At 36.2% G+C, this 21,925-nt stretch overlaps 2 long non-coding RNA genes across 2 annotated transcripts in view; both read left to right on the top strand.

The window, feature by feature from the left end:
- LOC120474206 (uncharacterized) overlaps positions 1 to 21,925 on the top strand; it is a 26,745-nt gene extending 4,820 nt beyond the window's left edge. The window contains exon 4 of the long non-coding RNA XR_005621740.2: positions 19,292 to 21,925. This is a non-coding gene — a long non-coding RNA (uncharacterized LOC120474206). The remainder of the gene's footprint in view (positions 1 to 19,291) is intronic.
- Positions 2,908 to 5,936, top strand: LOC148969460 (uncharacterized). The gene is made up of 4 exons (XR_016149456.1): positions 2,908 to 4,591; positions 4,706 to 4,886; positions 5,284 to 5,450; positions 5,628 to 5,936. It is a non-coding gene; the product is annotated as an uncharacterized LOC148969460 (long non-coding RNA).

Below are 21,925 nucleotides of genomic sequence, written 5' to 3'. Positions count from 1 at the left end.
AGATGGTTAGTTCAACTCAGAATCAACACGCACCAATATAACATTTTTCTTAATGTCAATATCATTTGTTAACAAACAAGCATTCATCACTTCAATGAGCTCATTGTTTCTGCCTTCAATTATTACATTGTTTACATTTTTTATCTAACCGTGATTTGTATAATGCATAACTTACGTCTGATAACAGATCACTCTAAATTGTAATGTGGACTCATGCATTTTTTGTTAAGCTGCTTTGAAACGATGTGTATTGTGAAGAGCGCTATGCAAATAAAGGAGAAATGAGTTGAATTGATTAAAAAACATTATCTTTAAAAAGATAGAAATGTAAAATGCTAAAATATATTTTTTCAATTTATGGTAGAGATCCATGCATTTGTTAAATCATATTTTCCATAAAGAGACTGAATCTATTTTTTACTATATTTTAAAGACAATTAGGCACATTTACTCCCATTTCTCATTATTGTAATGCGAAAATAACATTATTTAAACATATTTATTGTGATATTTGTTGCCCTGCCTTTAATTTATGTTGATTTTAATTTGGTTAACTTACTATATACAGTAAAACAATTATTTCTTATATATACGGTAAAACAATTATTTCAATTATATCTTTAACAAGACAAAAATAATATTTTTTGGGGGGGGACTTTTTTTAATTTATGATGAAATTCTAAATTGTATTCAACAGGAGATATATGCACAGTACTTGTTAAGTCGTATTTTTCACATGGAAAGGTTAAATCCTATTTTAGGACTATTAAGATGTTGCCATTGTTTTGACACAATGTGACAGTATTTTCATGACAATCAAACACATTTACTGCTATTTCTTATTATTGTAATGCAAAAAATCTCATTATCATTAAAATGTAGAAAACATTAGATAACTTCAATTGGAAAGTATTAATATAATACAATAATATTTGTTGTACTTTGTTTAATTTATTTGGATTTTTTATTTATTTTAATGAGTTCACTGTAAAAAAAAAATATTGATGGTTTAACTTAAAAAAGTAAGTAACCTGGTTGCCTTAAAATTTTAAGTTAATTGAACTGGAAAAAGTGAGTTAATACAATGAAGGAGATTAATTTAACCATCAGAAACTCAAAATTATATGTTATCTGAACTAAATAAATTATTTAAGTTGATTTGACAAAAGAAAAAATGTGATTACTAGCACTGTAAATATTGTTGGTTTAACTTAAAAAAGTAAGTAACCTGGGTTGCCTTAAAATTTTAAGTTGATTAAACTGGAAAAAGTGAGTTAATACAATGAAGTAGATTAATTTAACCATCAGAAACTCAAAATAATAAGTTATCTCAACTAAATAAATTATTATAAAGTTGATTTGACAAAAGAAAATATGTTGTGATAACAAATCTTAAAAAATATTTTTTACAGTGTTGGTTAATTTGCCCGTTTACAGTAAAAATATATTATTTTTAACAAGCAAATGCAGTAAAATGTTTGTTTTTTTATGAGGAAAATGAATATTGTATTTAACAAATTAATAGGCCTACATGTTCTTGTTAAATCAGATATTGAGGATAAATCCTCTTTTTTGTAAAATATAATTTGATATAATAATCTATCAAAAAATGATCAAGCTATTTTTCACTCTAAAATTACATTTAGCATAAAAGACGTTGCTTTGATACAACATGACATTATTTTCATGACAATTAAGCACATTTACCATCATTTCTCATTATTGCAATGCAAAAATATTTTTCTCATTATTAAAATGCCACACATTTTGACATTATTGGTATTGCATTGGTCCCAAAAGAATGATTCTCAGTGCTGTATTAAATGCAAAGCACAACTGAAACTTTATAAGACTTGTTTTCCGAGAATGCTTTGTGAATATAACACTAATATTTTTTGCAGATTTATTTTGAGCAAAACCTTTCCAAATGTGTGATTTTACAGTGTTCGGCTCTTTGTGATTTGTTGTCAGACACACTCTGGTGGTGTCCATTAGCTGTGACCGTATCACACAGTCTTGATGTGCACTCTCCTGGGGCGTAAACTTCACCTCGGTTCGGTCTGACACATTTCACAGGGGACTTTTACAACCTGTGGGTTGCGGTGGCCTAAACAACATTGTTTGCTTTGACTGTGGTTAGTGCAGTCGCCACAGCATTTAATGGTCTATTTGGTGTGCTGAGAAGAGGCTGTTTTTGAGAGACTGGCTGTTTTTTTTTTTTTATAGTGAGAGTCCTAATAGTACCTCATTTCCTTTCCACACTATAGGCTGACCAAAACAGAAGCAAACTGATGGCACGGCAAAGCCAAACACCTCAGATAACACCTCTGTTGTCCACATGTCAAGGGTAATCTTGAGCTATGCTGTAAAAAAAATGGCTCTTAAATTTCATTAATGTAATCCTAAATGTCATTAATGTAAAAGTACTATAGCAAGTCAGTGAACTTATATACAGTAAAAAAAAAAAAAAAAATCAATTTAACAATACAAGAAGCTTCAAGGTTCTTTATTAATTGTCACATACATGTACATATACATGTGATGCAATGTAGTGAAATGGTTTTCCTAGTTTCTTATCCCACAATGCAAAAATACTCTAGGAACATCTAGGAAATTTTTCATGAGTGCTGTCAAAACGACTAATCACATAAAAACATAAAGATTTTTATATGAACACTACTTGAAAAAATGTAACCCAGTGGCTGGGTTTGTCCATCTTTGTCCAAATTTGGGTCAAATATGGACAAACCAAGCCATTGGGTTACATTTTTTCATTACAGTTTTAACCCAATGTTTGAGTTTGTTTATATTTGACTCAAAATTGGTATATATAATTACATAATTATATAATATACATATATAATTACTAGTTTTTCAGTATATTTTAAGTAAAAGTCGAAGAATGAATACACTGTAAGCAATTGCTGTATATTTACAGCCAATTTTCAACATTAAGTTACTGTTTTCATGTTAAACAGTTCAGTACTGTAGTTTGCAATGCATTGTGGGCTGCATAATTTGGAGCAACAGGACAGAGGCCCTAAACAGTATGCTAATGTTTTAAATTACAGGAGACTACAGTATTTTTTAGAAACTGCGTGACATGGGGAATTTGTAGCACGGTCAGAAGTTTGTTACAACATTGAGGCTATAATTTTGTTTTGGTGAATTTTCTTTATAAAATACATAAATAATTTGCCATCAACTCCTGGAGGGACTTCAGGAACCATCATTTGGATAGGATTTTTTCCAGAAGAGGACGCACAATTTAGATGACATGGATGCAACACATCATCGAATGTTCTTCATCAACAACATCCATCGGGTCTTGCATCTACAAATTAAACGGTAATTAAAATCTTATTCATATTGCCAATAATGTTTAATATCAAACTGATGCTGATAGGGAGTTGAACATGTAATTTGTCAGCGAGGGTTAGATTTGAATGTCAAAAACAATTGTACTTTTTGGTGGTTTTGTGTTTCATTTTGGTAACATTAGCCGAAAGTTTGCATCCGATCGAGGAACGCAACGCTTGTTATCTGGTAAGAGAGGCAATCGGCAGATGGAGGGAGTAGGAGGCAGCAGGAAAATATCATTAGAATACTGGAATAATTAGCATTGATGCCCGGCGATTAAGGATTTATTTTAACCGAACCGGAACATCGTCTTTGAAATGGTTTCGGTGAGTTCTATTTTGTTTGTGTCGACTTTTATTGCAGTGTGTTTTACAAACGGTTCGGTTGAAGCCTCGGTTGAACACTTGAATCCTCAAGGCTTTGCATTTTTCTGTTAAAACGGAATATTGGTGTGAAAAAAAAATGCCTTTCTGGAATGAATTTTGTTTATTTATCTGTCGCGCGCGTTTTACACAGCCTACTTCGCCAAACCGTTTTGCATCAATGGCTTTTATTTCACAATCTAAACATTGTAACTCGGTTAAGATTAAACATTTCTCCGTGAAGACTGATAAAGGTTCACTAAAAAGCAGTCAGCCGTAATCAAGACTAATGTTAATCGAGCAGTAACAATATGTTCCCCTGTCAGATTTGTTGCCATAACTGTGCCACAATAGTGCCCTACTATGACACTGTTGAACGTTTTAAAAGCAAATTATCAAATCAATACAGCAGAAACAGAAATATATATATTTTTATTCCAAATATTCTTCTTCCTTTTCAAAAGCTAGTGCCACATTATCCACAATGCAACTCGAACACTGAGTGACATCACTTGAGGCAAGTTATCAGATTATGTGCAGTTTCCTTTGGAACCACAAAAGGGTTCATACTACTTTTTAGACATTTACAGTAGAACTCCCTCAGACCTGTAAAATTAAAATTGTTACCCTTTAAATTTTGAATACCACATCTATTTAGCAGTTTGACTGTAGGCACTTCAGAAGCCTATCTCATTTGCCTATAGGTTATTTTCACCTAGTGTTTACTAATTATTGACCTTTTCATAATTTTTCTTAAAAAATCTTAATATGGTAAACATAATGTATTTGTTCCCTAAAGATGTCTGCCACTGCAGCTGACGTTGAGACAACTCTCAGTCTTCCTGCAAGTCCTCGCCTGATACTGCCTGGTATGCATTTCATTTAGATTTATTGATAGACACATTATCATTGTGGTCAATCATCTTGAGTTTACAAATGTATATACAAGGTAACATGCATTCTCATGTTGCTATGACTTGAAGTTTCAGGTGCAGCAGGGCAAGTCACAATTAAAGGTTGGATGATCACCTTTGAGGGCCGTGTAATCTGTGAGGGCATCACACCAACATTCGCAACTGGACTTGCTGCTGTGTTTGCAATCTACTATATATTCAACCTTCAATATCAGGATGAGGCAGCTTGTACTCTGGAATTCATTCAGAGGTAAAACCCCTTCATTCCTTGTCATCATTATTTGGATATATACAATTAAATGAATGTGTTTGTATTGTTTGCATAAAATGGTATTAGTACTGTACGTTTCACGCCACAACACGCATGCTCTCACACACACCCACACACACACGCACACACACACACACACACACACACACACACACACGCGCACACACACACACACACACACACACAAACACACACACACACAGGGGGTATTTTGTTGTGCTATATGCTTTATCATAATTCCATTTGATGTCACTCCTATATGTCATTCAAGTCCACTCTATTTGTGCAATGAAGAAAGACAAAATATTTCATTGAATGTACACAAAACAGTATGTTGTTGCAACCCCACTCTGATCTTAGACTACTTTGATTTCAGGCGCTTCATTGGTATAAATCCAGAGAGAGGGACAAAGGCCAAAAGGGGCAAGGTTGTCTCTAAGAAGAAAGGTGTGATCGTCCAGAAGAAGTCTTCTGCAGTCAATACACATGTCGCCATGCTACTGAAGAATCTTCTTGATTTTGATTGGAACTTCATATAGATCGGTGAGCTCTTTCATCCCACTCTCTTTGTTTTGACAGTCTGGCATTGCCACATTAAGCCACAAGAGAACTGGTATTATGACTTTATAAACATTAGCTTGGAGTGTATATGAACTGTACATTCATGATTGTATAGTTTATGTATTATTATGATAATGATTGTTTGTTGTTGTTTGACAGTGGCAACACTGGAGCAATGCTGCAGAGAGGATCAGCAGCTACCAAAGTGATGGTCATCTCTCCTGGATCCACAAGTACTAAGATGTATAAACAAGCCTACCTCACAGGACTATTTGAAGAGGTAACCTGCAAGTCTAGCTTACAGTGGCACAGGTGCCTACCTACAGTTTACAGTTTCATCCCTAAATGTTTTTATGTATGCATTTGATGCATATTGTCAAAATGTTCTATTGTACTATAATAGTTTCAAAATGGCCTTAATCTACAATTTCAAAATGTTCTTAAGATTGTTTTAGAAATGTTGCAATATTCTGCATATGTTAATGTTTACAGACAGCAGATAATACATTGCAGATTACATATGTAAATCTTTTAAGTTGACTTTTGAGGAAAATTGAATTGAACTCACAGTACTATTTTAAGAGGGAAAAAATGTGTCAAAGATGCTTTCATGATGAATGGTTTTACTAATGTAATCAAAAAGGTCTTAAAGGAACACTTTTAATTCCCCCAGAATTAAAAAGTTGAGTTCTTCCATTTTTGAATCCATTCAGTCGATCTCTGGGTCTGGCGGTTGCACTTTTAGTTTAATTTAGCATAGATAATTTAATCTGATTAGACCGTTAGCATCTCTCTCTCAAAAAAAAAACCAAACTCTTCTGTAATTACATCGTGTACTAAGACCGACGGAAAATGAAAAGTTTAGATTTTCTAGGCTGACATGGCTAGGAACAATACTCTCTTTCCTGCGTAATAATCAAGGGGCTTTGCTGGCATACCATAGGTGCAGCAGGCGCAATGATATTACTGTCACGTTGGCAGCTGGGGACAATTTTCAGGTGCTGCGTAATATCATTGCGCCAACTGAACCCATGGTGCGGCAGCAAAGCACCTTGATTATTATGCTGGAAAGAGTTTATAGTTCATAGCCATATCGCCCTAGAGAATTCATAGAATTCTCAGTGCACAATGTAACTACAGAAAAGTCACTTTTTAAATTTGTTGAAACTCTTTGGACATTTTTTTTAATAGAGAGATGCTAACAGTCTAATCAGATTCAATGATCTATGCTAAGCTATGCAAAAAGTGCAACCGCCAGACCCAGAGATAGAAAATGGTAAAACTCAACTGTTTAACTCTGGGGGAATTTGGAAAATGAGCCTGTTTCCAAAAAAAGTGGAGTGTTCCTTTAATGTTCCATAGTCTTTAAGTTTATTCCAATAGTCTGAAGCAGACAGTAGGCTGTTTCTGTTGCTACTAGACATCTCAGGTGTCGTCAAACAGGGTTTATTTTATTTTTTTTTCTCCATTTTTTGTATTCATGTTAATATTGACATTGCTCTTTGAAATAAAGGTATTTGATTTTGATGTTTGTATTGCTTATTTTGCATAATATTCACAATAATGCATATCTTAAGAATCTGTCCATAGAGAATAATGAAGTTCATGGCAATCAATATTGAATAAATAAATACATTTAGTTATTGTATTATCTATTGTGCCTGTATACAGTAACTGTTTAGAAGTTAAAGTAATAACCTAAACAATATTATTGTAAGTTCCAAATAATCACAGAAATGTGCAGCATTTTTTTTTACTGTATTAGAAATCATTTAACAGTGTGACTACTGAAATATACTGTATTTCTGGTTTACAGACTACTACTGTAAAATATCTGTATACTGCTGGCGTCTTTGCTGCCAGCTCTTTACTGTAAATTATAGAAATACAGAAACATACAGTTTTTCTGGTTTACAGACTACTACCGTAAAGTCATTTTACATATGAATACCGTAAAAAAAACGGTATACTGCTGGCGTCTCTGCTGCCAGCTCTTTACTGTTATTTTACAGCACAATTTTTTACAGTGTATATATATATATATATATATATATATTACAGTAATATTGTAAAGTACAAATATGTTTTCTGGTAACCACATTTTTTTTTAAAAAAAGAAATCACTGGATTTTAATTTGTATTGATATTGATGCTTGAGAATGACATATTCAATAGATTACATTAATACTTACTTCGGGTTATTTTAAAGGTAATAATGCAATCATATTTTTATATGACTCTTAATTGGTGTAATATGATTCCAGTGATTATGGTCCACAGGGGCATTTTTCTTCCTGGTCTCAGAGGGCAAAATCTGATGTGGGGATAAATCAAATCAAGCATGAAGTGTGCTGGTGGTCAGACCTCTTGTCCATTGTTCGACTGACCCATTGATTCCCCAGGGAGCTCAACATGGTGGCAATTAGTCTGAACCCTTCCCCTCCCATCCATTAGTCAGTCCAAACAGCATGCAGCACACCAGGACCCCCCCCCCGTCCTCTTAATCATTAGCCTCTGGTTCAAACAGAAATCAAAGTCAGATCCTACACACTTCCATTAGACAAGGCTATCTGGTTGTGTTTAGTGGCCTAAATCCACTTTCTGGAGAGCATTTGTTCCTTTACGACATCGTGAGGAACCCACTTGATCTGTGGCTTTCTTCAGGAGATCTGACACAACAAGTGGCCTGGCCCTATTCAAACAGGTTTATCACACAGCAGCTTCGGCAGGCACTCTCCAGCTGTTTGAAATACTGTCCGACACATCCTTCCGCCTCACCCCTTCTCTCGGTTTCCTTGAGGAACAAAAGAGGGATTTCCTCTTGGACTGATATATGGCGTGGCTGGATGAGTAGGAGTGAAACGGCGGGAGTTATAACGGGAGATAGAATGTCTTTGCGTTAAATGCTTGTCTCATCAGATTAGCCCACTGACCGCTGACGGACAAAACGAGACAAGGTGATGGGGATTTACTTCAGTTTTGTTTTTATCCCCTTCGATCTCTCTCTGCCATCATCCAGTTCGTAATCTAATTGCAGTGATTCAGTCTTGTATACCAGAAGCTTTGTGACTGGTTTAGTTTTTCCGTGTTCACTGCAGGTCTCATTGGAAGAGCTGAATACGCACACAAAGAGCCCGAGAGCGGAGCTTGTGGGGCCCCCGTGGCCCCGTCCTCCCCCAGCGCCAAGACCAACTGCTACAGTCCACATAATTCCACTCCGGTTTCCACTTCCTGTAGGGTGTGTGAGGGATAGGTGGTCATTTCACAGACACTGACTTTTACGCTATGCTCATAAATATTGATCAGGTAACTCCTGGCTGTGAATATTTCGCAGGACACATACCTACTTGTGCCTCTAATCGGTTATTAAAGCTTACATGTCAACTGCAGTGATGCTAATAGAATAAAAATGGTCTGTTGGAGACTGTCCACGTGTAAGTTAGTGCCTAGATTCAGATCAACTGATATAGATTCCATCATTTTTACATTTGTGTCAGTTTTCAAATCAATATTTCGATTTTTATGAGTGGTTTTAGTGTGTTGCTTTTATATTTTGCATAGTTGCTAGTTGATAGATACTGTTATGCACATTGGATTTTTCATCCTGTTTTACATGGTAGCACTTTGTCCATGTACAGACTATACAGTTATTATAGTAATTACAATAACTGCGTAATAACTCGGGACCAACCCTGAACCTACACCTAAACTTAACCTTAACACATGTAGTTATCTTATAATACCCATTACTTCCTTCAGTACGTACACTGTGCAACCATTCACATTTATGTACAGTATTTGTCAGATTTTTATTATTATTTTGAATCCAAACCTACAATATTGATATTGCAAAAGCCATGCTCTATCATTTTTAGCTACAGGAATGCCTTAAAATGTTTGTAACAAGTTTCAAATTAATTGCAGTAAATAATGTGTTTACACTTGTGGCAGATGGGAAACGTATATTACCGTTTTTCCGGTTTACTGTTTGTGTCAAAAATGCACAGACATCATTATAAGCAAACATTGCAGTGAAGTTTGTTTGAGTCATATTTCTGCTAGTGGCACAAGTTTAGCTCACTGGAATGTGAGGTCAGCAAATGGAGAGGAAGGGATATGACTATGGCCTCCGCTGGGATGAACGGGGAAACAGAGGGTTTGTATTTATATACAATGGGCACTCACCAGCCGTTGCACACTGGGACTGAGAGCTTTCACCACTGTGTGAGGTTAAAGGTTAATAGCCTCTTGGAGTTACATGCATAGAGCATGGGTGAGAGGTCACAATTGGGAGATGAAGACAAACAGGTCCAAAGTTTCACTAATATCAGATTGGAACTTTAGTAAGATATAACCTTTGCCTGAAATTGTTAGTTGTCAGTGTCAGTAAAATTCAATAATTCATAATTACATAAAAGTCATAATTATTCATCATCATGTCATTCCAAAACCGTAAGACTTTCGTTCATCTTCAGAACACATGAAAATCTTTTTGAAGAAATCTGAGAGCTTTCTGTCCCTCCATTGACAACACATTGACGCTTCGAAAAGTTTATAAAGAAATTGTAAAACTAATTCATATGAATTGGTCAGTTTAGTCCAAAAAGTCATGATCAATTTATGTGATGAACAGATTGAATTTGGCGTTTTAATTAACATATAATCATTGATCAGTGGACATAAACAGAAGCTCAAGCGAACCTGCTTGACACACAAGAACAAACCTCTTTCTGAAGCTCTAATATGCTGCGTAACATGAGAATGAACCTTATTGGTTCTTGCTGAAGCTCAAACGTGCTGCGTAACGCGAGAATGAACCTCATTGGTTCTTGCTGAAGCTCAGATGTGCTGCGTAACATGAGAATGAAACTCATTGGTTGTTGCTGAAGCACAAACATGCTGCGTAACACGAGAATGAACCTCATTGGTTCTTTCTGAAACTCAAACATGCTGCGTAACACAAGAATGAACCTCATTGGTTCTTGCTGAAGCTCAGATGTGCTGCGTAACACGAGAATGAACCTCATTGGTTCTTGCTGAAGCTCAAACGTGCTGCGTAACACAAGAATGAACCTCATTAGTTCTTTCTGAAGCACAAACATGCTGCGTAACACGAGAATGAACCTCATTAGTTCTTTCTGAAGCACAAACATGCTGTGTAACACGAGAATGAACCTCATTGGTTGCTGCTGAAGTTCAAACATGCTGCGTAACATGAGAATGAACCTCATAGGCTCTATGCACGAACCCTCCTGACGTGTGTCCGAAAGAATCTCAGTCAGCGTCTTTACTTCCGGAAGCGCGTTCTGCAGGCCAAGTGTATAGTGGCAAAACTTTAATAAAATCCATTTTCTCAGAAACGGAGACAACGATTTTAGAAACGTTGATTCGCTAGTCGAATTTCGTACGATATGAGAGAATACTAACCCTCAAAGTTGTTGATGTAGCTTGAAATATATAATTTAAATATCTTCTGTTTTTTACTCTTGTGTGACAGCTAACTGCCTCACAGTGTTGTTAACATCATTCACGATAACCGCAGGACATTTTTGTAAACAGCAAGTGTAATTTGACACTATCTACGCCTAACGCAAAACCGGCTTCTGACCATATTATGACACAGGATGTAACTGGCCGTGCTGAGACAAACCCGGAAGCGATCGTGCATAGAGGCTATTGGTTCTTGCTGAAGCTCAAATGTGCTGCGTAACACGAGAATGAACCTCATTGGTTCTTTCTGAATCTCAAACGTGCTGCGTAACATGAGAATGAACCTCATTGGTTCTTACAGAAGCTCAAACGTGTTGCGTAACATTAGAATGAACCTCATTGGTTCTTGCTGAAGCTCAAATGTGCTGCGTAACACTAATGATCCTCATTGGTTCTTGCTGAGGCTCAAATGTGCTGCGTAACACTAATGATCCTCATTGGTTCTTTCTGAAGCTCAAATGTCCTGCGTAACATGGGAATGAACCTCACTGGTTCTTGTAGAAGCTCAAACGTGCTGCATAACACGGGAATGAACCTCATTGGTTCTTGCAGAATTTTCATTTTTGGGTGAACAATCCCTTTCAAAAGTGTGTAAATTTAGCCATTTTTTATTACCTTGCAATACATTTTAGTTTTGCATTACCAATTTTAAAGATGCAATACAGCTGATTTTATCACAATTATGCTAAACATAAACTGACATACTCTAGCTGTGACTGTACCATGTTTAGATATGATCAATATACAAGAGGTAATGGCTTTACAATTATGTCTCCTTTTAATTTCCTAAAAGCAACTATTGAAGTATAGAATCTGCAAAGTAAATTCTGCTTTGATTAAAGCCAGTTGTGATGATGTCACTGCGTAGGCTGATCTTAAAATAAGAACATTCTGATTTTATTAGTCAATGAACAGTCATTAGTCAAGATCAGCTGCTGTACAGGCTGCATAAAATGGCTAATTTTAGTTTAATGGGACGTAATGGTCACATATATTAAATCTATTGAAAACTGGGCTGTGTCAAGCTCATTTTTCGACCTAATTGCAGCCATGTCATGTTAACAAATAAGTCTGTCTTTGCTCTACTACACCCTTCCTTACTAGATTTAGAGATCTATCTGTGTTCACTGTCCCTGTTATAAATAGCACCTTCCCTTTTCATGGATTGTGAGTATCGTACGAGACTATGATGAAGGCTTTGTCTTACATTTGTTTTAAGGAACCACGTTTTTTTTTTTTTTTGCTAAAGTGGGCTCTTCCTTCTGCTTTTAGTCATCAACGAGTGAAACCTCAAAGATTTAATAGCTTCAAAATGTTCCATCAATCTTTGTCTTTAGCAGTTGGCATCGAGTCTAGGTTAATGTCACTGCCTGTTTTGGTATGTGGTTATCCTCCCTATTTGGATCCACTTTTTGTGACAGTGAGCGAATTACTCAATGTTACATTCCAGATGTGAGTTTTGTTCAAATTTCCATATGCCTGTATGCTTTCAGTGCATAAAACTCACTCGGATTTGACACCTTGGCTCTCAAGATGTACGACCACTGTGAAATTAGCATAACAGACGCTGCAGAAAACAATTAATCATTGCTGCCAAAACGAACAAGAATTGAACAGCAAAAATACAAATTCTGGGATTCTGTTCTGTTTGGAAATGAGATTGTCTGACCTGTAATTGCTCATCGCAGCCCTTGAAACTCAACCGTACTTGTCTTCATGGACACAATATACTGTATATAGAAATCAGTAGAAAGATTTCAAACTGACAACATTTACAAAGGTCTTTGTATTTTACACTCCCCTGCGCAATAAAACAGAGGTAGACACAGATCTTTTCTTCTGTATTTTGACATGCATTCATTCAGTGTAACAGATCCCAGACAGCAACATACACTGTAAAAAAATGATCGTGATTTTAACAGTAAAAGACTGTAAAAATTCTACATTGAAAAACTGTTGGTTAACAGAATCTTTCCTTACTATATACAGTAAATAACTGTGATAGATCTTATGGTAAATTTCATGTAATTTTACTGCAAAATACTGTTAAATTTACAGTTTTTAAAGTGAAAATGAACTCATCGTATAATTTACAGTGAAAAAAACGTAAATTGACATTCCCACAATTCCCTGCGTGACACTCTTGATGTATTTTTGTTTAAATAACTTGTTTCTTCATAGTTTGCTTAGTCTTTTTCTAATCAGTTAGGTACATTAGGGTTTTATGTGACATTTAATGTTGTTAAATTAATGTTTATTGCCTTTATGTGTGTTACCATGATGGTGTTTAATGTTTGAGTGAATGACACTGTGCCGCTTCTATATGTTAACATTAAGTTTCTTGTTCTTCGGAACACAAATTAAGATATTTAAGATATTAAGATCGCTCCTGCATACAGTCCATAGGCTTCTTGAGGGACTGGCTCTTGCTGTCCTCGAAAAGTCATTAAAGACATCGTTAAAATAGTCCAAGTGACTACAGGGGCTCAATCTTAAGTTTATCAAACGACGAGAACACTTTTGTGCGCAAAAAAACAACAAAAATAACGACTTTACTTCAACTATTCGTTTATTTCTCCCTCTGCGCGAGTCAGGTTACTAGTTTAATAGCGTAAGCTTCTGTTATTGTACGTCACACGCATCACACACACATGACCAGCGTCGGCCAATAGTGAGCCTACGTGTGACGTAGCTCTACGCAATCACACTACGTTAACTGACTTACAGGCTCATGGAGAAGGAAGTGAATAGTTGAAATAAAGTCGTTATTTTTGTTGTTTTTTTGCGCACAAAAGTGTTCTCGTCGTTTGATAAACTTAAGATTGAGCCCCTGTAGTCACTTGGACTATTTTAACGATGTCTTTAATGACTTTTCGGGGACAGCAAGAGCCAGTCCCTCAAGAAGCCTATGGACTGTATGCAGGAGCGATCTTAATATCTTAAATATCTGAATTTGTGTTCCGAAGATGAACGAAGGTCTTACGGGGTTGGAACAACATGAGGGTGAGTAAATACTGACAGAATTTTCATTTTTGGGTGAACTAACCCTTTAACACTTCAAATGGTCTATAAATTAACAGTATATCAGATAATTAAATATGGTTTATTTCCGTAAATTTTAAGTTAAGCCTGTAAAACCTTATTACCGTAAATTCTTGCTACCGTATTTTATACGGTAAATTTCTGGCAACCACAGCTGCCGGTGTTTTACCGTAAATTGAACACTTTTTTTTTTTACAGTGTAGCACTGGCCCAGATCCGTCCCACATCTAGCCCACATGGATTCCACCAACACATTCTCATCCCAAGAAGTCATCTAACTGACGCTTTTGTCCATATGTCAACATCCGATGTTTTAGGGTACCCTTTAATGTCAGTTAGATGACAATCCTAGGGCGTCATCCAACTGACGCTTTACCTTTAGCGTCAGTTAGATGATGCGGGTACCGGGTAGGTTTAGGTCTGGGGTAGAGTTAGGATTAGATAGAGTCATCTAACTGACAATGTCAGATGTTGACGTACTGTATGGTCAAAAGCGTCAGTTATATGACGTCTTGGGATGAGAACAGGCTAATTCTACTAGATCTATAGGCCGGATCTGGTTGAAAATGTATGTCTTCAGGACTTAGCTCTGTGTCGGTTGTTGATTGGATGTTGAGATATGGGCGTGGCACTCAAAAGTGGAGGCAGATAAAGATCAATAGCATGCATTTAGAAAATAGTTAATTAACTTTTTTAGATAATTTGCTAATGCTTTTAGCTAGTGATATGCGTAGTATACTCTCAGCCCTATCTAACACATTTTTACCATGTTCAAATTGGAATTTTGTTGCTTTTAGTCAAGTTCTATTTGTTAGCTTTATCAGGTTCTTCGTATTTTTCACAATGCTGGTGTGGTCGCAAGACTATTAGATTAGACACATTTACTTGATTAAGTTTGGGCATGTCCAATATTTTGGCATGTCTAATATTTTGGCAATTTATTTTAAAAAGGGATCCCTTTGATACTTCCTGTTTGAGTAGGAAATACGCCCAATTCTGACAAAATTCACCCTATTAGTTTTTAAATGCATATTATGGATCTTATTGTGAACGTTTAATCTGTGCATATTTTTCATTTTTTGACCCCCACGTTTTTTTTTACCACATAATGATTAAAAAATGTGATAATCGTTTTATCGTGACTTTAAATCCATTCCAGACATTTTTGCTGATTTTCCACAATAAGTGCAGAAAGCGTGGGTGGGAAAAGCCCACTGTCGCAAAGCGTATCATCATCCATGCTATTCCTGTCTCACAGGTGCTGGAGAACAACCCAGAATATGAAAATCTCCTAGAAAATGGACATTATATGATGCTGTAGGAATTAATCACCACATGTTGTTCCATCTTCTCGTAGTGTGCAGAGAGATTGTGTGGAAAAAAATACCCTAAAGGATTAACATTCTCTTCTCACAATGTTTCGAAGCAGCTGTGGGTTTGTGTTAAAGAGCCGAACTCCAGCTGCATTCGCCGTGCATTCTGCGAACAGAAATATCCACAATGATATGAAACAGACCTTTTGCATGGCTTGCATACTTTAATGGCTCCTAAAAACACAGATTCATACTTTTGATTTGATGTTACTTGGCTGTCATCAGGTGTGTGATAAGCAACTGATGCCATCAGTCTCATGAACAGGAAAAGCGTGTCTGTGATCAGGTGTACATGATTCCCGGCCCAGGCCTGAGCAGAGTGATCTGTTAGCAGCTATTATTAAGATCTATGCTGTATATTTGTCAGACATAAGGACTCCACATGTGGTGCTTTTGCAATATTTGTGTAATGTTGTGGCAACATGAATATGACTGGAGAGCTTTATTTGAATGTCAAGTGTCGGTTGCATGGTGCCAATCTGTCTAGAGATGTGTTTCTTACTAGAGAACATCATTTTCCCGGGGGGGCGCGTTCTGTGATAACCAATCAGAGCTGGTCTGTTGAATACTGTGCATACATTAATGTGCTGTTGCGATTGCGAAATGTTATATGTTCTAATCTGACAAGCATTTGAGAGCTTTAGGACAATTTATATCAAGAAACATGTTACAAATTCCTAAGTACTTAAGATAATAAATCAAGCACAGAAAAAATCCCACAGGAACGTTTTATTGCTCAGAGGTTTTTTTATATATATATAAACTCATGAGTAACTCACGTCTTTTTCAGTGCAGTCCAATTCCCAGACCAATGACTCTGATGAATCATTTCTTGAGTTGTTTCTTTTTAACCTTTGTTTAACCAGGAAATCACATTTTTGAGATTTAAAATCTATTTTTTTACAAGAGGGCCCTGGCCAAGACAGGCAGCACACTTGTAGTTAAACATGAGAACATTTAAACATTAATTTACATATACAAAAATGTTCACATATCAATCCAAAACAAAGTCATTTGAAACACCCTTAAAGGAGTAGTTCACTTTTAAAAGAACTTCAGTCATTTAAAAAAAAAACAAAGTTTAAGTTTTATAAGCTCAAATGGTCGCCTTGCTCTGTACTGTGATACGAGTTCGTGACTCTCCTGTTCGAACTCGTTTATCAAAATGAACAAATCTTTTCCCGAGTCAACTCGTTCATTTTGTTCGTTGAATGAACCAAATGACATGAAAAAAGATTCGTTCATTTTGATAAACGAGTTCGAACAGGAGAATCACAAACACGCATCACAGAACGGAGCAAGGCGACCATTTGAGCTTATAGACCATTTCAAAAGATGTAAACAACACTGGTCCAGAAGCACTTCCTGTTTCAGTTTGTAACTGTTTTCTTTATTTCACATGTAAAGAAAACATCTTAAAGATGTTTGTTTAACTTTTTGGTTCAGTTTTAAATGTTCTGTTGGTTGTATTTTATCCCAGCTTTTATGTAGTGTTAAAAAACTGAAACAGGAAGTGCTTCTGGACCAGTGTTGTTTACATCTTGTGAAATGGTCTATAAAACTTAAACTTTGTTGTTTTTTATTAAATGAACGATCATTTCTGATAAGACCCTTATTCATCGTCTGAAATCGTTTAAAGCCCTTTGAACAGTTTGTAGTTTGCACTGAAACTGTCTTTTGGACCTTGAACCATTTGGTTCCCATTGAAGTGCATTATATGGAGAAAAATCCAGGAATGTTTTCATCAAAAACCTTCATTTCTTTTCGACTGAAAAAGAATGACATGGATATCTTGGATGTCATTGTAGTGAGTAAAATTATCAGCAAAAAAAAAAAAAATTATCTTGTAATTGATTCCAATCAAATGGAGCAGCATAATGCCCTTTTACCCATGACTTTCGGGATGTTTAAAAGAAAATAATCTTGAGAACAAAGACCGTAATTTGTTACACCTTTTTTGAATGATATACTGGTGTAAATAAGAAAGAAGCAAACCCATAATAATTGCATATATAAAAATGTACCAGTGCCTGCTGAGTCTATTGACAGCGTGTGCCATCCAATCTGAGACGAGAGTAAACAATGATGGATAAGGGCTTTTGAATTAGTAATACACCTTAATGTTCCATAAACAGAATAAACATTGTCTGTCAACAATGTCAGGCGCCTCCATATAGATAATATCACAATAATCTAACACTGAAGAAAATAAAATCTGTATGTTTTTATTCATCATTGTTTAATCAAAAACATACAACAAAACAAGTGTAGTGAATTTCCTGAACAGATGCATCTTATGAGTCAGTGAATAAAAAACACTGCAAAACCATGCAGTGTAGTCTGACTCCCGATTGAATGAGTCTAATGAATCGATGCTTTTTACTGAATCAAAAACATGCAGTGCATCCAGTGACTCTAATGAATCAGTTATTTTTACTGAACCAGAAACATACAGCAAATGGACATACAGTGTAGTCCAAATCACAAAACTATGACTCTTCTGAGTTGGTGAATCTTTTCGGTGTATGAAAAATATTGCAAAACCACTAGTGTAGTCTGATTCCCGAATCAATGACTCTTATGAATTGGTTATTTTTACTGAATCAAAAACATACAGTGCAACCAGAGTAGTCCAATTCTTGAATCAATGACTCTTATGAGTTGGTTCTTTGAATAAAGTGAATGAAAAATATTGCAAAACCACTAGTGTAGTCTGATTCCCGAATCAATGACTCTTATGAATTGATTATTTTTACTGAATCAAAAACATACAGTGCAACCACCAGAGTAGTCCAATTCTTGAATCAATGACTCTTATGAGTTGGTTCTTTGAATGAAGTGAATGAAAAATACTGCAAAACCACCACCTGTGTAGTCTGATTCCTGAATGAATGACTTGAATGTGAGATTGAATAAGTGTACTCAACAACGTTGATGGCTGTTCCCTCAAATAGTGTTTAAAGTTTTTTGTCTTTTAGTATGAATTTGTTAGCCTTACTGTTTTACTTTTCGCTAGTGTGCTCCAAAACAATGACACAATTCGCATTTAGAAGACTAAACCCAACGTTAAAAATGTCAGAATCCAATGTCAGATTGACGTTAATCTCCAACGTTGGAATTCGGGTTGACTTATAAAAGCAACATAAGTCGGGTTTTGACATCAATCCGACGTCGGGTTCTAACGTCAACCCGACTTTCATTTCCAACCAAAATCACCCTCTGACTGACATTACAACTTTCTCCTTGGGCCAAGACATAATGGAGTGGAGTAAAAAGTATGATATTGGTCGTTAAAATGAAGTGAAGTTAGAGTACAATTGTTTCCAGAAAAAAAAAGAATAGGCTACTCAAGTAAAGTACAGATACTCAAAAAGTAAATATACTTTGTTTATTGATTATTCATGTATAGTATATCATTGAAAAAATCTGAAAATAAATGTTACCCTGAAAAAAAAAAAACGATTGAGATTATAAAATGCATAATGCTTCTTACACACAATCAGCTGTCATTTTGTTTCAGCCAGAGAAGAACATTGCAAATTTATGTAGCATTTTTATATGTGCAACACCCTAAAGTTTTAACAGCTAAAAATAAATCCGAACGATCGAGTCTGAAGTCATGTTGTGCTGACTGTTCCTTCTCTGTCTCATTAGAGTTTTTACTAGTGCCTGTGCAGAAATAATGTTCACGTCTCCTGCGTGCCCAGAAACGTGCTGTGGTGTGCGCAGGAGGGGCTTTCATGTATGTTTAATGCCATTGTGTTACACTTTTATTTCTGTGTTTTTTTATGAGCTAGCACACGATAATGACAGCAGATCAGCAAAAATAACCTGGATTATGATATACCTTTTCAATGCAATCGAATCCATGTTGTCCTAATGATTATGCATGATTTTAATTTCATTATTTGTTCTCAGTTGTGCTAAACAGACCACCATCATTTGAAAGCAGCCATATCAGCTGGTCATGGTACTGGAGTTTAAACACATCTGTTGAATCAGGGTACCTACAGCACTGGGAAATGTTTCTGTCTACGGCCCAGATGAGGAGAGTCTCCAAGCCACAACATGACATCCATCTCAGGATATTTAATGAGGATGTCTACCGCTGGATTCATGTGAGGCCCACATCACTGAGGACAAAGGGTGAATTCTTCCCCGGCCGAGCACGGCTAGAGGAAGTAGTGCAGATGCCAGTGGAGATAACTGAGTGTGGGTTCGAGTTTCCACCAGCTGGTCAGGCATACTTCTACTGTGCACAGAACTGAGTGGAATTGAGAGTGTGTGAACCAAAAAGTATTACGCAATGTTATTTTATTTTTATTTTTTTTTAATGGCTACAATGTCATTAGTATGGAGACATTATTGAAAATGAAAATGACAGTGGTGGAAGAGAGTATAAAGTGTGTGTGGGTGAAGCAATGATATATATATATTAATTTAAATTACATTTAAATATATAATTATACATTTACACATTTATATACTTTTAAATTCATTTATTTACTATATACACTCACCTAAAGGATCATTGGGAACACTTGTTCAATTTCTCATTAATGCAATTATCTAATCAACCAATCACATGGCAGTTGCTTCAATGCATTTAGGAGTGTGGTCCTGGTCCACCATCTAGGGTTTACAAAGAATGGTGTGAAAGGGAAAAACATTCAGTATGGGTCAGTCCTGTGGGTGAAAATGCCTTGTTGATGTTAGAGGTCAGAGGAGAATTGGCCGACTGATTCAAGCTGATAGAAGAGCAACTTTGACTGAAATAACCACTCGTTACAACCGAGGTATGCAGCAAAGCATTTGTGAAGACACAACACGCACAACCTTGAGGCTGATGGGCTACAACAGCAGAAGACCCCACCGGGTACCACTCATCTCCACTATAAATAGGAAAAAGAGGCTACAATTTTCAAGAGCTCACCAAATTTGGACAGTTGAAGATTTGGAAAAATGTTGCCTGGTCTGATGAGTCTCTATTTCTGTTGAGACATTCAGATGGTAGAGTCAGAATTTGGCGTAAACAGAATGAGAACATGGATCCATCATGGCTTGTTATCTCTGTGCAGGCTGGTGGTGGTGGTCTAATGATGTGGGGGATGTTTTCTTGGCACACTTTAGGCCCCTTAGTGCCAATTGGGCATCGTTTAAAAAATGTCACGGCCTACCTGAGCATTGTTTCTGACCACGTCCATCCCTTTATGGCCACATTGTACCCATCCTCTGATGGCTACTTCCAGCAGGATAATGCACATGTCACAAAGCTCGAATCATTTCAAATTGGTTCCTTGAACATGACAATGAGTTGACTGTACTAAAATGGCCCCCACAGTCAACAGATCTCAACCCAATAGAGCATCTTTGGGATGTGGTGGAACGGGAGCTTCGTGCCCTGAATGTGCATCCCACAAATCTCCATCAACTGCAAGATGCTATCCTATCAATATAGGCCAACATTTATAAAAAAATAAATAAATACTTTCAGCACCTTGTTGAATCAGTGCCACGTAGAATTAAGGCAGTTCTGAAGGCGAAAGGGGGTCAAACACAGTATTAGTATGGTGTTCCTAATAATCCTTTAGGTGAGTGTATATATATATTATACAAAATAATAAATAATAGAATTTCAATATTAAATGGGAGTGAGGGGTTATGCTTTTCTTGTTCCTCTGAAAAGGTTTTAATCTTCTTTTAGCAATCAGTTTGGACTTTACCCACCACTGTACAAGCTGATTAAAGTGAAGCCATTGCAGTGCACTTTAACTGCTGACTAACATACCTGACATACTTAACTAGTGTGACAGTACTGTCTTTGGCCAACCAGCTTCGCCATAAAAAACCATTCTGGTTGAGTACTGTAAATGCTGATTCACCACCTAGACCAGCATTAACCAGCTTAGACTAACATGGAAATGAGTTTTTGTGAATATCTAAAGTCAGTAACAGTGACGGGCAGTTAAAAAGACACCACATGGTACATGCGATTAGTAAAGAGCGCTGAAGTGTAAAATAATCTGATATCATGACTAATTGTTTTAATAAGGCTTAGAATTCCTTAAAGATGTTAATCCAATTCAAAGTAGACCACATGAGAAGTGGACCACTGTAAAATACATCTACGCCTTTGAACTTTAATCCACGGATTCAGTACATTTCTGTTCATTCTGAGGTTTTTCTTTTCTATGTTTTCCTGTAAAATGTGTCCTGTAGGTCAGAAGTGAGTGTGAAATTCTAAAATCAAACCTGACCCTGTTTACTTCCTCAATGCACATTCCTGGTCTTAGTGTGAATGATTCATCTGTGCACAATCTTTGTAACCTTTAATCACAATGTTTTATTGTGTACTTGCTCTGCAATGACATTTCGCGCTGACATCACTTTGCATTGGCTATGATGTTAACAAATACACTGTAAAATGTGAGGAGTTGACTTAAAGGAGTAGTTCACTTTTAAAAAAACTTTTGCTGATAATTTACTCACCCCCAATGTCATCCAAGATGTCCATGTCATTCTTTCTTCAGTCGAAAAGAAGTTAAGGTTTTT

This window comes from Pimephales promelas, chromosome 23 (genome assembly GCF_988280905.1).
Source record: "Pimephales promelas chromosome 23, fPimPro1.hap1.1, whole genome shotgun sequence".
NCBI classification, from domain to species: Eukaryota; Metazoa; Chordata; class Actinopteri; order Cypriniformes; family Leuciscidae; genus Pimephales; species Pimephales promelas.
This window is presented reverse-complemented; position numbering and strand designations above follow the sequence as displayed.